Here is a 6,003-nt window from a genome sequence, read left to right as displayed (position 1 = left end):
CAGTGGCGAAGCTTGACCCGGATGACGGATGGAGGATTCGAAAACATATATACCAAAAAATTTCTATAGAACCAGGAGGTCGAAAATGTATATATCTAAAAATTTCTATACAAAAATTTCATATATAACACTATTGAGCGAAAAGTTCCAACGGTCAGCACCCTGCATACAGTGAATTACCGAGCATAGCCTAAGAGACCAGTACCAGAAGGTAACCTACACCTTCTAGAATGTTTTAGAATTCAGGATTAGTTTCTTTTTGGACAATGACTTTATAATTTCAATTAAACTATAAATATGTTGACTACGAACATGTGAAAAAATGGACATCTATTGTTGAAACAAATCATTCTAAACTAAATGGGTGGTCGTGTGATGCGGCGGGATTTACAGTTATTTCCAAGGGTGTGTAAAGTTCGGTTCAAAAAACAATTTAGATGGATACACGAATTTAAAAACCAAATACTCGAATCTTATCCATGTATCATATTACTTCTTGTATATATTTTTGTGTTGTTATTGAGTCTGTTTAATTCACCATCAGGTACCATTACTCAACCATAATTGTCAGAAGAAGTTGATCGGAGACTGAAGGCGCTTCGGATAGTCAAACGGAACTAAGAGCAACAATGGTGATTCACAGTTTACGTAAAGCTACACCGTCACTAGAACAAAAACAACTTCTAGATCATAGTTTTATTTTTTTTATTCAAAACCTGATTCGAAAAACGGCGTATAATTGCGTGAATGGTGGTAGACGGCTGTGAATGGTGGTTGCGATAATTTTGCAACGCATGACGGCGTAACTCCGGTTGGTTGTGGTTGTGGTTTGTTGATGGCATGTTTGTACGGTGGCGTTAAGTTGCGTGGTGGTGGAATGGCTGTTGTTGTCACCGGAGAAGGTTGTTCCAGCGGTGGCTTCCGAATTTTCAATCTGTGTAGCGGAGGTTCAGAGTATTTTGATATTTTGAGAGAGAGAGAGAGTATGTGAATTTGTGAGAACCGATTAGTTTATGAACATTAACAAGATTATTTGTTTCCCATAATGAGTGATTTAATCATGAATCCTAATTATTTTTCATCTGTTACGTAAAAAGAACAAATCGTCGGTTTCTGAGTTTCCCCATTCGGAATTTAGAATCGAAGAGGAAAAATCATTTTAAATGAAAATTTTCAATACCATCCTTCAGGTTCAAGGTCATTTACACTCTAATCCCTCTAATTTGTTTAAAATTAAATCAAACCCTAAACTTATAATTAAATCTAGTTTACCTATATATTAAAATTAAAAGAAAATGAACAATAACATCAACAGGTGATTAGCAAATGGTATCGGGTACCGGTATCAAATTTATCAAACCGGGTATATTTTCGGTACCGACTTTTGACATTTTTGGTATCGGTTCGGCACCGGTATTCACCGGTTTTACCCTCAAATACCGGTACCGACCGGTACCGAACCATATCTCACCAGGTATATTCGGCACCGGTATCCACTTTTGAGAATTTTCGGTAACGGTATTTTCGGTACCGGTTGGTACCGAGCTCATCAAATCCTATAGCAACGTAGCAACGCAAGTAATTGCACCGTTTAGATTACTTTTCATACACAACCCAATGAATACTAACATCATCAAGGGGATGAGCAAATGGTATCGAGTACCGGTATTGGTATCAAATTTACCAAACCGGATATATTTTCGGTACCGAATGGTACCGATTTTTGACATTTTCGGTATCGGTTCAGCACCAGTATTCACCGGTTTTTACCCTCAAATACCGGTACCATACCAGGTATATTCGGTACCGGTACCCACATTTGAGGATTTTCGGTAACGGTATTTTCGGTACCGGTTGGTACCGAGCTCATCAAATCCTGTAGCAACGTAGCAACGCAAGTAATTGCACCGTTTAGATTACTTTTCATACACACTTTAGTAAACTGTATTTCGTTTGAATGAGGTTTTATATACAAAACAACTTATTTTCTTTTCTTTTTTGTCTTTTACTATAATGAATGAATTGTAGCATGTAAATTAACTTGGATATTTAGATTATTGATGAGCAAATCATATCAAGTCATGTAATCAGTCCGGTATCGTATCGGTACCAAATTTACAATACCAATCATTTTCGGTACCAATTTAGTACCCACCTTTTGGCGTTTTCAGAATCATTACTTTCGGTTCGACACCGGTCTAGCACCATACCTGTATTTACTGATTTTTACCTTCAAATACCATACTGTATAGTACTGAGCATTTTCGGTGCCGGTACCTAATTTCGATGATTTTCCAGATCGGTACTTTCGGTGCCGTTACCGGTACCAAGCTTATCCATATTTTAACGTGTTAGCACCGTAATAACTGAACTGAAAACAACCGAATTTCCAACGTGTAGGACGTGTGGGTCCTATTATTGTATATTAGATTATTTAAAATCATTTTTTATGAAGAAGTGACTATCGTTACCACATCATTTTTATTTATGTCTTGATATTTGGTATCTGCTTGCAGTTGCCAACACGCGTTTTGCAGACATTAGGTCCCCGACGCAACGCGAGGGCGGAAAATCAACTATTTCATTAAATTGTTGTTATGGATACAATTATTATTATTAGGGAAATTGACCTTTAATAACCCCTAGTAGAAGTTATTGTCATTGGCAGTTTCACTTTTGAATATTTTCCCTGTCAGTCCAACCTTCACCTATTTTTCCTCCACTTGTCGCTCGTTAAAAAAACTTAATAGACTTAAGTTTTTTTTTTCGATTTTCAAAGAAATGTTATATGGCTTTTGATCATAACAACAACGATACGAGTTGAATGATAACAATTTTTTGTTTTTGAATTAAAACAAATGTTTTATGACTTTGAACTTTTACGACTTAAAAAAAAAAAAAACTCTTTTCTCGTATCTCGTATGTCCTCCATCCGTTTGAGTACGTATTTCATCCACATCTCTCCCTCTCTTTTTTCTCAATAGGCTTCGGCCTCCTTTCACGCAAAGTTTGAGGTTTTAGACAACTTTTTCAAGACTCTCGCTATAGGATAGATATTAGGTGGTTGACAACAACGACACTATATTTAATATTTGTAACTTGTATATTTGATATGTGTAACTTGATCATATTTAATATAAGAAGTGGGCGTAACCCGTTTGTTTGCGCCAGGTGTGTAGATGCGGTAGAAAACATGTAAGACTCAGTTTCGATCATTTGTACATTAGCATTTACCACGTAAAAAATAATGACGTGGAAATGTTGATAATAAAGAAAGTAGCACGGTTAAGTAAATACGTCAAAATGTAAAACTTAGTTTTAATTATAGTAAGTAGGATAAACAATTGAAACAAAAAGAAAAAAAAGAATTAAAAGTATGAATATTTTTTTTATTGGGATGTAATTAATTTTATTAAAGTACAAATGATATAGTGTAATTGGTCAAAAGAAATTCACTAAAGTTGAAGGGGTGTATGAAAAATTTGATAAAGATTAAAAGTTGTACTAGAAGACAAAAAGAAAACCATTTAGTAGTTATGTATTAACTAGTCAAATTCGACGCGCTACGTGGCGGGGAATTCGAACGTTATCGATTGGTTTCAGTTTTAACAGGATAAGCATGGTATCTGTTTGGTTTGTTACTTACCGGTTGGTTATAAAAATTACAAATTTAGAAGCAGAGAAAACAATATAAAAGTGGAAAAAGAAGAAGGAATAAATCACGAAAAATATTATTAAGAATGAAAGATACTCAAACTTTTATTTAGCAGCAGGTAATAAAAAAATTTCTTTCCAATGAAGGACTTCGAACCCTAGACAATCACTATATTTGAATGTTCATACAACCAACTGAATTGCGCATTTTTTTCTTAATAGTTTCGCGCAGTAATAACTATAATTTATACATAAAGCGGAAAAGGACAAAAAAAAACAAAAAGAAACAGCAAAGGAAAGAAAAACGATTGCAAAAATGTAAATTTAAATTGAGGGCAAAATCGTAATTTGGCTGGGAGGAAAAAAACAAAACTAATTGCATAACTGTAAATTTAAACGGGGCAAAATCGTAATTTGGAACCGATGGCAAAATTGTAATTTTTAGTTGTGGGCCAAGCATAATATTATTTTGAACTAGGGTAAAAACGTAAATTTGAACTGATGGCAAAATCATAATTTTAAAGCGGGGATAAAATCGTAAATTGGTTGGGCCAATGGGGGAGTTCCAGGCACTTGCCTCGCACTATGCCCCCATCTTGTGTTTGTAGTTATACACTGGGGGCAAAATCATAATTTGACTAGGAAAGCAAACAAAAGCGATGACAAAAATGTAAATTTAAATTGAGGGTAAAATCGTAATTTACCTGGGAGGAAGAAAACAAAACTAATGGCGAAACTGTAAATTTAAACGGGGCAAAATCGTAATTCGAACCGAAGGGAAAATTGTAATTTTTCACTGGGGCAAAAACATAATTTTATTTTTAAATGGAGGTAAAAACGTAATTTTAAACTAATGGTAAAATCGTAATTTTAAAGTGGGGCAAAATCGTAATTTGACTGGGAAAGCAAACAAAACCGATGACAAAAATGTGAATTTAACTTGAGGGCTCGTAAATTACCCGGGAGGAAGAAAACAAAAATAATGGCGAAACTTTTAATTTAAACGGGACAAAATCGTAATTTCGAACCGAGGGCAAAAGTGTAATTTTTCACTGGGGGCAAAAATATAATTTTATTTTGAACTAGAGGTAAAATCGTAATTTTAAACTGATAATAAATCATAATTTTAAAGCGGGACGAAATTGTAAATTGATTTGGGCCAACTAAGGGTATACTTGTAATTTTGATCTTTAAAATATTATATATCTACTATTTATCCAACTTCCAAATTGTTATAGAGTTAATAAAAACGTAATTTTAAACTGATGACAAAATCATAATTTTAAAGCGGGACGAAATCATAAATTGATTTGGGCCAACTAAGGGTATACTTGTAATTTTGATCTTTAAAATATTATATATCTACTATTCATCCAACTTCCAAATTGTTATAGAGTTAATTAATTAATTGTTATAGAGTTAATTAATAATTAATAATTAATTAATATGGGTTCAAATTAGAATAAATTTTCCTACGAAAATAGAAAAGAATAACTTTATACTCAAAAAAAGTACTACATTTAATTTTTTATTTAATGTTATAGTAAAATTATAAGAGTAAATTTACATTTTTGATTAAATTATTGTATTTCTCTGAACTAAACTAATAACTTTTTTTCAATATATATTCTTTCTAACCGAACCTAATTTAAAGTGTAGGGTAAATTTCGATATGACGTAGGATAAATATTGATATTTGTAAGATGTAAGGGTCTGCATAAAACCGAATTAACCGAACCGAACCGATGGTTTGGTTTTTGTTTTTTGAATAACCGGAATTTCGGTTTTCGGTTAACCATATATCAAAAACCGAAACTAACCGAACTGGTCCGATTAGAAAGTTTATATGGGTAGGAAGCTGTAACAACTGTCACTAAAATCCATAATTAGGATGGTAATTAGGTAATAAGGAAACCCTAATTGAAAAACCCACGTGATTCTGCATAAACCCTAAAATTTTCATTACAATCAGAATCAGGATCAGGGCCCCTAAAACTCAGGGGGGGATAAACCCTAGCCAACGATTATCCTCATAACTAATTGTAAAATTCGAAAATTGAAAAACTGTCGACACAGCAAGCCTACATGCACGAAGGGCTACTCTATGAAAGTAGGGTGACCACTCGCGTAGCGCGACGCCTATAGGGGTACCCCCTCGCGCTACGCGACGGTGTCAAATTTTCAGTATAAATAGCAGGGGTTGGGACTTGAAATTTGGCACTTGAACGACGTTAAAATTCATAATATACGTCGAGTTATAAGCAAAACAGTCCAACACACACACACAATTATCGAAACGCTGCCGCAATCAGGGTAATAACTCGATCGCTATTACGATTCAACGTCCGA

General features: G+C 34.1%; 1 long non-coding RNA gene across 1 annotated transcript; it reads left to right on the top strand.

The window, feature by feature from the left end:
• Positions 1–328: 328 nt before the first annotated feature.
• Positions 329–1,079, top strand: LOC110934501. The gene is made up of 2 exons (XR_002588390.2): positions 329–405; positions 545–1,079. It is a non-coding gene; the product is annotated as an uncharacterized LOC110934501 (long non-coding RNA).
• Positions 1,080–6,003: the final 4,924 nt, after the last annotated feature.

Source organism: Helianthus annuus, chromosome 4 (assembly GCF_002127325.2).
Source record: "Helianthus annuus cultivar XRQ/B chromosome 4, HanXRQr2.0-SUNRISE, whole genome shotgun sequence".
Taxonomy (NCBI): domain Eukaryota; kingdom Viridiplantae; phylum Streptophyta; class Magnoliopsida; order Asterales; family Asteraceae; genus Helianthus; species Helianthus annuus.
Note: the sequence above shows the minus strand (reverse complement) of the source record. Positions and strands in the feature narration are given on the sequence as shown.